The sequence below is a fragment of the Lepidochelys olivacea genome (genome assembly GCF_965140295.1).
Source record: "Lepidochelys olivacea isolate rLepOli2 genome assembly, chromosome: 11".
NCBI lineage: Eukaryota > Metazoa > Chordata > Testudines > Cheloniidae > Lepidochelys > Lepidochelys olivacea.
This window is the reverse complement of record NC_140421.1, coordinates 8056887-8069583: the sequence shown is the minus strand read 5'-3', so window position 1 is coordinate 8069583 and position 12697 is coordinate 8056887. Positions and strand designations below refer to the sequence as shown.

Genomic DNA, 12697 nt, shown 5'->3' with positions numbered 1-12697 from the left:
CAGATTTAAATTCATATGTTCAAACCATCTCATATTGAAGTTCACTGTGCAATTTTGCTGTTAACACTTCCTGTTTAGACCACTGTGCGGATTACTATGCAGATTACCCCAGATTACCTTGGAACTCCTTGAGCACACAGGAGTAGGTGGCTGCTTTGCGCTTTACTCCTCCTCTCTCCCTACAGCAGAGGAGGGGAGTGTTGGGGAATGGACAGAGACTTGGTTCTAGCCCTCCACATGACACCCACAGCAGCTGTGCCAGCATGGGGAGTGTAATAATTTTCTGCAGGAACAGACCAACAGCAAATCACTGCAACCTGGAGCAAGGGGAAACAGGACTGAGAAAGGTGTCTCTGAGGCAAAGCCATAGGAAAGTTTGAGTGGTGAGGTAGGGCCTAGAATAAGAATGGTTTAGTCCTAGAGGGATACCAAAAATCAGAAAGTGTGTGTGTGGAGATGGCCGTCTATAACGCCTCCATGCTTGAATGGGATGCTTTAAATTGATTTTGACAATATCAAGGTGTAATAGAAAGAGAGAGCCTGAAATATGAAGCCTTGTCTCAGAGGCCCGGCGTGAGGCCTGAACTAAAGTAAAGTATTCTGCACAGGAGAGTGATTATTAACTGGAAAGAGGGTTGCTTTGAGGAGATATTTGTGTAACTAAGCCCATTGTACTGTACAAGACCAAATATACTCTGGGTCCTCAAAAAATAGAGGGAGGCCAAAGATGGATAGTGATAAAACGGTTTACTCTAAGCCAAAGTAAAGAACCGAGGGTTGAATATGGGCCTAAGAATGGGGCTGTTCTGTTTTTGCAGGCTCAGACCTTTGGCTATGGCTAAGGAGTGCACAGCACAGCTCAGGAAGGAGAAGGCATAAATGGCCTTTGTACTCTCCCACTGTGTGCTGGTCTGGTCCCAGATTGCTCTAAGTAAAGCTGCTGTTAATACCACTACGGGGACTATGCAAGTGGGGTGTATGGGAACCCTGTCCACACATTCTTTCCTTAGCCAAATCCCCTATGCCTCCATCGTAGATGATTCTCCCAAGGCCGGCTATTTCTCATTTTGGAGCTGATTTGTATCTGCGGTGCACCCCCAGCAGAAGATTTGGACCTCCGAGTCCAATCTTATGAACTGCAGTCATGATTGGCCATTCATATTTAGCCCAGATGTAAGAAGGGCTACAATTTACAAAGTTGACAAGATGGTATGACTCATTTACAGACACGTTTGGTTCAGTCAACATCATTTATGGTATTTGGGCTATGATGCACCTCCTAGTGCACCAGGAACTTCTTCAGATTACATCTCCTGCAGTAGGGGTGGTTAATCTGCAGCGTGACTCAAATGTGACTGCATCATAAAAGCTACATGCTTCCAAGATTGCTTTGTGCAAACAGAATTAATTATTTGCTTTGCCAGCCTATCTGGTATAAAATAATAGCAGATAAGCTAAACAAAACTCATTTGCCTTATCTCCAGCATCTGCCATAAGATCATTATCTTGTACCTAGGAAGACAATAGGAGTGAAGTAAGTTCTAACCCATATTTTCTTTCTAGATCTGCTTCTTAAATGCTTTCCTGGAGGTTTAGCATGATAGATTATGCTGGAATTGGGGCGATGGGTGAAGGTTACCAACAGCTTCGTCCAGAATGAAATAAGGGTGATGAGAAAAAAAAAGAATCAGGCCTGTTGCTGATGCTTCTATTCCAAATGAAAGAAAACAAGTCTGTGTGGTGAGGTATGTCTGCTACTTGCAGGGTATATGCATTGCTGTTGTTCAAAACACTGTTTAATACTGAACCCCAACTATCCAAACGACCTTCATTTTGAATCTTGGGTACAAAACACTTGCCACAAACTGTTTCCTATCAATCTATTAACATGTACAACATTTCCTATTGCTTTGCAAATAACCAAACTTCTGTACCACTGTCAAGGACAACTTAATTAGTAACCACACAAAAGGAGACTCTTTTCTCGTTTCCTATTCTGTTTGTTGATTTGCACTGCCTTCCTAAATATCTACAACATTTGAGAAGAAGTAGTGACACTGGAGAGATATTTTTGCTGATGTGGAGTTTCTAGACTGCTTTGTGAAATATATCTGAATCTTTACATCTTGTCATACTTTATCTCTGGCTCCAGTAATCTGTATTTTTTGTCATTTGCATTGCCAACTAATTCAGCTTCTAATGAGCTTTTATAGCAAAATAGTACTAATTCTGAACAAAAGTTTTGTAACATGCAGAAAAAAAAGATTTAAGGAAAAATTTATTCTTGGCGTCATTCCACTGAAATCAATTATCCAATTGTTCAGTTTATTATATTACTGTTTGTCAGATTTAGGCAAGTGTGAATTAAGTAAGAACAGGTTATACAAACACCTTTCAGGGGTGGTGTCGATATACTTAGTCTTGCCTCAGAGCAGGCAGCTGGATTAGACAGCCTCTCAGAGTCCCCTTTAGCCCTATGTGTCTATGGTTCTATTAATTTAGGTTCCCTGCGGCTTCTATGGCCTGATTTACAGAAGCGCTGAGTACCCGCAGCTCTCATTGACGTCATCTGGACTTATGGATGCTCAGCACTTCTGAAAGTAAGGCCTGGATAGTATTCTGCATGACAAAGGACAGAAATATCTATTAGCTAATAGCAATTCATTCTACCATAACTTAAAGAGATGAATAATTTACACTGTCATGTGCACACATTACTAAAATAGGTCGAATAATTCATTGCAAATCTGGGCAATTTTTTAATCAAATACTTCTCATGAATAAATGTTTTCCTTATTCAGTGCCTCCATAGATGGAGGAATAATAGTATGCAGCTAATACTTCATGCAAGTATTGGCATTACCTCTCCCCCCCGTTGAATTTCCAAATCAATTTCTTAATTGTTCATTATTACTGATTCATTGACCTAGAAGCTATACTGCTTAATAGACAGTAAAAGTACCAGCCTCAGACAGCTTACAATCTTAGACCCCAACCCTGTAAGCCACTCCAAACAGGCGTGTCTCTATGCTTACGTGAAAGATTTGCAGGATTGGTCCCCAAAGCAGAGAACAAAATGAGGGAAGACAAAACAGAGGGAGGAAGTAGGGAAAATAGAGAACAAGGGTTACAAATATAACACCATGAGTTGGCTTAGTAGAACTGTATAGATTGGTGGGGATATTTTTTGTTTTGTTCTGTTCACTGCCATTGTGATTTGTTTTCTCATCTTTGCTTACTATCTTTTTTCTTCTTTTAATTCTTACCATTTCCAACATTCGGTTTTTAATTATTTTCAGACCTTGCCTGTTTAACTCTTGCCTACTTTCTACTTTTTTGTAACAACTCAGACAGCTTTAGGTGCCAATCCCGTGAAGGGATAATACCCGAGTAACTGTAAGCACACAAGTGATTCCACTGACTTGTAAATATGTGTGTTCAAGGTCCGAGCCCAAGGCATTACCACTGGTTGGAAAATGCAGGGAATTTCTGAGTGGAGATCCTGTTTTATTTCCCAGCACTTTGCAACATTCTCTTATATATTAAGTTGATGACATAATATCTGCCAGTTCCTCACCTTGGATGAAATTCCACCCTGCACAGAAGCCCATCACTATTTAAATCTCCTTAGACTCCCAAAACAGGGTTTAACATGGGATTTAAGTGGTGCATAGGGCTGGTGCTAGCCCTCTGCACAGGGATGAATCTCTCTCCGTGGAATTTCCCTATATTGTGCTGGGTAATGGGAGATGGCATTACAGCATTCCATCGTGCTAGTACTTGTTAGAATAAAATACCATTTCAAAGAAGAGAGTATGGCAGGAAATGAACATTTATGATGCTGGGGGCTTCTGGGGGCATTGTGTTCACTATGTTATGATATATTAATCCCGATAACCTTATTCTAATTTTTTTCTTTTTAGGTTTCAAAGATGAAACTTTACCTAGCCCTGTGCTTGCGTCACCTTTACTGAAGCAGAAGAAGCAAAACAAGCTTTAACAAGGGAGCAGCTCCTCTCAAAAATTGCCAACAAGCACATGTTGACAGGCCAGGAAAATAGTCTGTTAAATATACCAAAAAGCCAAGTTTATGAAGGTAACGCCTTTCTCCCTCCCCCAGATACAACAATCCAGGAAAAGCAGAAAGAGCATAAAAGATGGGGCTAGGTCTAGGAGTTACACAAAGGGAATGGAGTCAGGATGCCCAGGTTCTATTTTCCACTTTGTCAGTGACTTAACCTCTCTGTGTCTCAGCTTCACACGCTAGGCCAGAGTTAAACCAACCATCTTCTACACATAATAAATCAGGCACTTTATGCACTGGGCAGCAGTTTAATCATGCACTGTATCAGCAAAAAACCTATCATTTGTAGCTTCTTTTAAGAGAGAAATCTCATGCATTAAAGAGGGAAAGATAAAGAGAACATGGCAGAGGTGCCTTTTTAAGCTTTAATTCAATTCCTAATGCCAGATGTTAAGGAGGGAGGGGATAAGTGTGTATTAGGAGCCGCATCGAAGGTTAGCTAGTTAATGGATAAGGTGCTAGAAGATACTGCTCAAGAATATGTAGCATTGCTCCTGGGTTTTGTAGAATCAATTAAACTTGCTATTGTGTACAGAAAATATCTTCTTGTGTGCAGCTCTAATCAGGCATTACTTTAGGACATGCAGTAGAGCTTGTTGCTTGCTTGTGTATTGCTAAAAGGAGGAACAAACCAGTAATGGAGCAGGAATAAAAGAGTAAGACCTATGGAAGGGAAGTCGCATAAAAATGCACCCCTCTGTAATGTGCATTTGGGGAGAAATTCAGGAAACCCGCATATGATCAGATTATATGGAATCTTGCTGAAGAGGGGATGAGGTAGAGGGGAAATTATCCACCACCTCTCTGTTCCCCCACATATGGGGCAGTTTGCAGGATTGGTGTGCAAGCCTATGGGCTGGAGTGCTGGCTGCTACCCCTCTCTACCCCCTAAGTGGAGGATCCCATCAACTCTATTTGCATAAGTATGAATTTGGTTGCATCTTCTCACTCTACCCTCAAAATTCCACTTTATCTTGGCCTATTCAAAGCAGTATAGAGCCCATTTCACCAGAGTTCTGAGGAGAAAGATGAGGCCTTTAATTCTGTATAGGTGCTCTGTATAAACTGGGCCACTGCAGGGCTTCGGTGGCATAGATCTTCTATACTCCCTTCACCAAGGGCTTCATCCTACCATGGTGTTATCCAAAAACTGGACTTTCATATGTATCACTCCCACTCATTTAATCTTTTGCTTTCTGGTTGGCGTGATTTGGGAAACCACTCTGAAAGGAAGAGGATAGAATGAATATATGTACCAGTGATCATTCATCTATGGGACGAACAGGGCGTATGTACATTCCCATGCATCAGGGTAACAATGGCTATTGATTTTATGTGAGTCACATAACAGATGCATTCAAAATATCCCTGTTCCTTGCATTTGTTTCTACTTTAACCCTCCAGGGCTTCACACTCTGTGGAATGCTCCACGTTTTGGCTGAACATATTAGCTAGTAGTCCATGGGAGTTAGGACACTAGGCACTTTTGAAAATCCCAGCAGGTACCCACCCGCATATTTAGGTGTCTAAACACATTAGAAAATCTGGCCTTGTGTGTCTGACCCCAAACCCACTGAACTAAACAGAAGTCTTTCCACTGACTTCAATAACCTTTGGATCAGGCCCCATCCTATTTCAAAGTCAGAGACTGGTTCAGATCCACAAAGGGAGTCAGGTACCTCAACCCCAGATTTAGGTGCCTAAGTCCCAGTTTTAGGCATCATCGCAAGCCATAAAACCCCCGTTTAGCTGTCGCCTAACCTTCTAGGTGCCTAAACTCACTTGGTGCCTATATTTTTACTATAAAAGTCCTCTTGGCACCTATATTTCTGCCTCTGGGTGTGCAGACTGCTACCTCACTCTAGGTGTCCAGGTGGCTCTCTCCCACCTAAGCCCTAGTGCAATCCATCACCCAGAGGAAGATAGGTATTCAAGTTAGGTATAACCCAGGAGATGAGCTCAGAGCATGCCTACTGGATCAGGCTCCATTCAAAATCCGACAGGAGGAGAAAGTAGTGGTGGCAGTGACGGTGGCAAGCAACTAATCTAGTTTGATGGTAGAGCTTGATAAATTTATGAAGAGGATTATACGACAGGTTTTTCTGCAATAGCAGGGGACTGGACTCCACAGGCCTGAGGTCCCTTCCAGTCCTGTGTATTTTATAGTGCATAGAATTTGCTCGTTGAGTTCATCAGCAATAAAAACCAACATGGAATCAGCTTGGTCTTAGCACTGCAGTTTGTATCTTGGATTTTTCCAGCAACATTCAGTAGTCCATAGAGTAAGTACTCAAAGGAAAGATTCACCTGTTACTCTATTTACTAATTAGAAAGTACCTCAAGTTTCCAGCCTCCATCACCAGCAGCCTCAGCAAGCCAGCCATAGTGTAAGTTTAGGCCAAAGGGATTTAGTTATCGAGTTAAAAGGTTACAGTTTATTATAGGTCTCTAGGTTTTCTCTCTGTTCTCCAGTGTGATTCCAACAATGAATCAAAGACTGAACTTTGTCTTTCAGCTACTTGGCATCTCTTCAGGTTGCAGCTTTCTGTTATTACAGTGTGTGTATAGATATATAAAAGTGTCCCAGTACAATAAAAACCATTTACTCTCCATTTAGAGAGAGGTTAAGCCAAGGTTTGCATTTAATGACTCTACAGTATGCATTTGGCTCTCAAACTCCATGCAGAGCAGATGTTCAGATTGCTTTATATTGCGCTTTATCTAGGGCAATGTCTAAATCCCAATTTAAAAATTGATTTAAGTTCTTAGGAGCCTTAGCTCGAAGGACTTTCAATGAGACTTTCAGGCTCATGTCATTTGGGCATTTTTGAAAATTTTACCTCTAGTCAAGTATGTGTCAAATGGGAAATGACTCTTTAAGAAGGTTCAGTTGACACCAGTGACATGGTCTCTGCCAAAAATAGAGGGAAACTGTGGGGGGAGATCAGAACTCCTGGCCTTTCTTAGTCTCCTCCTTGATAGAGAGACCAAGAACAGGTCCTAACCTCTCCCAGGATGCAATCCACTTAACAGCCTTTGGTGGGTTTTTTTTTTCCAAAATATTTGGCAAGAGACTGCAGAGCAGCTTATCGACATGGCAGAAGACAAAGCAGACTATATGTTGTCCATCCCCCAAAATCCTCCTTGATAGTGGTCTACTGTGAGATGGAGCAAGATGGAGGGGGCTGGACAGTCCTGCAGAGAAATACAGTCAGTCAAAAAACATCCTGGGACCACTCATGGACTGCTTATAAGAAAGGCTTTGGTAATCTGGAGGGCAACGACTGGCTTGGCAATACATTTATATACCTCTTAACAAGGCAAAATGCCTTTGCTGTAAGATTTGTCATTGTCAATGCTGATGGTGAAAAAAGGTATGCCAATTACCATAGCTTTGCGCTGCTGGATAGTGAGGGAAATGGTTATGCTCTGAGGTTAGGGGACTATTCAGGTGATGCAGGAGATGCTCTGACCATTATTTATGAGTCAGGCATTCATGATAACATGAAGTTCTCCACTTTGGACAAGGATCAAGATAGGAGGATCCCTAATAATTGTGCCCTAAACTATGCTGGAGGTATGACAGTTGTCATTCCGCCCTCCTAAACAGTGATAATGGTATTTACTGGAAGGGTTTGTGTACTGAATACAAGCCATGCCAGTCAGCTTATATAATGATTAGACCAAATGGGAAAAACTGTAACAGACATATTAAATTTTAATTATTTGTTCCTCATCAGCTAGCAGCCTTTTCTGCTTATATTAGCTCAACTTTATTATTCTTATTCTTTCCCGATGTGTAGAAAGAATAGTAAATATGGCAGGCGACCAGCTTGGCTTCACAGGGAAATCCTTGCTGATCTTGAACACAAAAAAGAAGCTTACAAGAAGTGGAAGATTGGACAAATGACCAGGGATGAGTATAAAAATATTGCTCGGGAATGCAGGAGTGAAATCAGGAAGGCCAAATCACCCCTGGAGTTGCAGCTAGCAAGAGATGTTAAGAGTAACAAGAAGGGTTTCTTCAGGTATGTTAGCAACAAGAAGAAAGTCAAGGAAAGTGTGGGCCCCTTACTGAATGAGGGAGGCAACCTAGTGACAGAGGATGTGGAAAAAGCTAATGTACTCAATGCTCTTTTTGCCTTGGTCTTCACGAACAAGGTCAGCTCCCAGACTGTTGCACTGGGCAGCACAGCATGGGGAGGAGGTGACCAGCCCTCTGTGGAGAAAGAAGTGGTTCGGGACTATTTAGAAAAGCTGGACGAGCACAAGTCCATGGGGCGGGATGCGCTGCATCCAAGAGTGCTAAAGGAGTTGGCAGATGTGATTGCAGAGCCATTGGCCATTATCTTTGAAAACTCATGGAAATCCAGGGAAGTCCCGGATGATTGGAAAAAGGCTAATGTAGTGCCCATCTTTAAAAAAGGGAAGAAGGAGGATCCTGGGAATTACAGGCCAGTCAGCCTCACCTCAGTCCCTGAAAAAATCATGGAGCAGATCCTCAAGGAATCAATTCTGAAGCACTTAGAGGAGAGGAAAGTGATCAGGAACAGTCAGCATGGATTCACCAAGGGCAAGTCATGCCTGACTAATCTAACTGCCTTCTATGACGAGATAACTGGCTCTGTGGATGAGGGGAAAGCAGTGGACGTGTTGTTCCTTGACTTTAGCAAAGATTTTGACACTGTCTCCCACAGTATTCTTGCCAGCAAGTTAAAGAAGTATGGGCTGGATGAATGGACTATAAGGTGGACAGAAAGTTGGCTAGATTGTCGGGCTCAACGGGTAGTGATCAATGGCTCCATGTCTAGTTGGCAGCCGGCATCAAGTGGAGTGCCCCAAGGGTCGGTCCTCGGGCCGGTTTTCTTCAATATCTTCATAAATGATCTGGAGGATGGTGTGGATTGCACCTTCAGCAAGTTTGCAGATGACACTAAACGGGGAGGAGAGGTAGATATGCTGGAGGGTAGGGATAGGATACAGAGGGCCCTAGACAAATTAGAGGATTGGGCCAAAAGAAATCTGATGAGGTTCAACAAGGACAAGTGCAGACTCCTGCACTTAGGATGGAAGAATCCAGTGCACTGCTACAGACTAGGGACCGAATGGCTCGGCAGCAGTTCTGCAGAAAAGGACCTAGGGGTTACAGTGGACAAGAAGCTGGATATGAGTCAACAGTGTGCCCTTGTTGCCAAGAAGGCCAATGGCATTTTGGGATGTATACATAGGGGCACTGCCAGCAGATCGAGGGACGTGATCGTTCCCCTCTATTCAACATTGGTGAGGCCTCATCTGGAATACTGTGTCCAGTTTTGGGCCCCACACTACAAGAAGGATGTGGAGAAATTGGAGAGAGTCCACTGAAGGGCAACAAAAATGATTCGGGGACTGGAACACATGAGTTATGAGGAGAGGCTGAGGGAACTCGGATTGTTTAGTCTACGGAAGAGAAGAATGAGGGGGGATTTGATAGCTGCTTTCAACTACCTGAAAGGGGGTTCCAAAGAGGATGGCTCTAGACTGTTCTCGGTGGTAGCTGATGACAGAACAAGGAATAATGGTCTCAAGTTGCAGTGGGGAAGGTTTAGATTGGCTATTAGGAAAAACTTTTTCACTCGGAGGGTGGTGAAACACTGGAATGCGTTACCTAGGGAGGTGGAGGAATCTTCTTCCTTAGATATTTTTAAGGTCAGGCTTGACAAAGCCCTGGCTGGGATGATTTAGTTGGGGATTGGTCCTGCTTTGAGCAGGGGGTTGGACTAGATGACCTCCTGAGGTCCCTTCCAACCCTGATATTCTATGATTCTATGAACTCCGAGGCCAATCAAACCAACCACCAATATGCAATCTGTATATTTCAGGGTCTAATTTTTTCATTCAGAATGATGTTGACCATAGGGTTAAATATTTTGGGTCAGATATTAATGTAGTGCATATCAATGTAGCTCCATTGACTTCAGTACCAATTTACACCACCTGAGGTTCTTGTCCATTAACTTGTAAAATAACGTGATTTATGTTTCAATGGGGAAAAAAGGTGGCAACATTGTTGTAACTGCTGTGCTTTAATGGAAAACAAAATTGACGATTTATAGGAACCTGAAATAAATGTGCAAAAGATACATAGTGAGATGAATATTGTTTTCTTTTCAAATAAATCATTCCCCACTTACGCTTGAGTAGACATGAGCTGTGGCATGAAGTCTTGTAGCTCTTTATCACTTCAGCCCTGTCATTTTTGTTTTTTAGCTCTGAAAATTCTGCAAATATTAAACTAATATCCAGTACTGGTGGGGAACTCTGATCAGACAATGATCTTTTCCTCGTGCCAATATATTATTCTCAGTATATTGAGAATAGCCCACTTCCACTTTAACTGAATTGGCTCGTTAGCACTGATCCCCTACTTGGTAAGGCAACTCCCATCTTTTCATATGTTGTGTATTTATACCTCTACTGTATTTTCCACTCCGTGCATCTGATGAAGTGGGTTTTAACCCACGAAAACTTATGCCCAAATAAATTTGTTAGTCTCTAAGGTGCCACAAGGACTCCTCGTTGTTTTTGCTCATACAGACTAACACAGTTACCACTCTGAAACCTGTCAGTATACTGTGTGATCAGAGAGAATAATTTTAAAACCATGTCTGCAATGGAGGTAAGCTGTCAGGAGAAGCATGTCTCCACAGAATATAAAAGAAAAACAGCATAGCAGGCAACACATCCATGTGACCCGTCTGCTGCAGCACATCATATCTCCAACTCCTAGAACAATCACTGCAAATGGAGATCCAGATTCTCAGCTGGTGTAAACTGGTGCAGCTCCAAAGTCAGTGGAGCTAGTTTACACCAGCTGAGAATCTGGCCCAGAGAGAGAGAGAGAGAGATAGGGGATATGCTAGAGACAAAACAGCACACCTTCTCAAAAGAAAAATTATGACACTCTAATCTGCTAAAATTCTCAGATTGGATCAACAAAATAGTTGGTAAAAGAGAACTGGATATCAGAGACCTGGCTGACATAATTTAACTGGACTTTCGAAAAAGTTCCTTGAAAAGGGTTATTTTAGGAAACTAAGTAGTCATGGAGCAACTGAAATAATTATAAATAATTATAAACTGGCCAAAAAACAAAGATTAGGAATAACTGTTTCAATTTTCAACAAAGGAAAAAGTTGACCGGGGTGTGCCCTAGTGTTCCATATTAAGATTGGCCTGTTTTAATACATTTGTTAAGGAACCAGAAAAGACGATTAGTGAGGTAGCAAATTTTGCAGATGACACAAAATTATTGGAGTTGTGCACACTGGAGTGAGCTCCTCCTTGGGAATTCTTGGAGAATCCCTTTCCCCCTGTTCTTTTAATCTACTTTCTTCCACTGAGTCCATCACTGTGGTATCAGAGCATCTTCTGTAAATTACTTTGCAGAACCCAAGGAATCAGTTCTTAATCATCCAACCCTTAACAATATACTTAATGACTGGAGACAATTGGTCTTTACTGGGGACAGCCATTGGCTTTTTTCCTTGAATAGAAAAAACAAATACACCCATAAATTTTTACCCTCACAGTTTTGGGTATTTCATTGTGTACAGAAGTTTATGAATTTACAGGCACATGTCAATAGCGGTCACTGATTCTGGGTCCCACTTAAGTCCACGGGGAGTAGGAATACTTCACACCTCTCAAAAACAGATCCAAAGCATTTCTAATTGGCGACCATCAAAGTCAGTGGCTATGTTTGAACATTTTGGTCAGGGACTTTGACTTTTAATCTTTGATCTATTCGCAGTGTTGAAAGCAAAGCTCTATGGAACCTCTTTAAGAAAAAAAGATAAAAAAAGAACAGTACCAAGACCAGTGAAACCAAAGCAAAGCACTAAAGGGTTGATTTTCCAGAGGTGCTGTGTAACCAGAATCTCAATGGAAGTAAATTGGAATTGCGGGTACTCAGCACCTCTGAAAAACCGATTGTGAATGCACAAGCCTCCTGAGCACTTATTAATCTCAGACACCAGGTGATTGTACTCTTAAAACTTAAGACAAATGTTCAGTGCAATGGGCAGGGATTTTATCACAGCTAAATCTCAAGGCATCGTTCTGATAAAACATATCCTCAGTGTATTGCAACATTCAAAAGCTGCATCACATCTGTTCCCTACCAAATAAGAACTTCAAGAGGCAGTTGAGGTGCAATTTGGAACATTCATGCTCCAGAAAAGTGTATCTTATGTCTTTTCGTTCCCCATATAACATCTTCTGCCCAGTGAGCACTGATTTGAATTCAGGTCACGAAACAGCAAGTACATATGGCAACTGAACTGTTCATTCTAAATTTGTCAATGTGTTAAGATTTCTTCACCTACTGTGCAAAGGGAAAAAGCCCTAGTCTACACAAGAAACTGAAGGAAAGTGCACATATTTGGTACATCTAACCTAGATGCCTCACTCCAAGATATTCTTTGAAAACTCATTTAAAAGAAACCCCAGCTTTGTAGCAGGCAGTTTCACAAATGTTTCCCCCAGTTTTAGTGATTGAACTATACTTTTAACTGGTAGGCAAAGGATTATGGGTCAATTTTTATATCTTCAACTGGTGTAAATTGCTGTAGC

General features: G+C 41.8%; 1 pseudogene across 1 annotated transcript in view; it reads left to right on the top strand.

The window, feature by feature from the left end:
* The window catches only part of LOC311528099 (fibrinogen-like protein 1-like protein), a 50423-nt pseudogene extending 42617 nt beyond the window's left edge, over positions 1–7806 (top strand). Inside the window, exon 3 of the transcript in view lies at positions 7118–7806. The product of the transcript in view is annotated as a fibrinogen-like protein 1-like protein (transcript). The remainder of the gene's footprint in view (positions 1–7117) is intronic.
* Positions 7807–12697: the final 4891 nt, after the last annotated feature.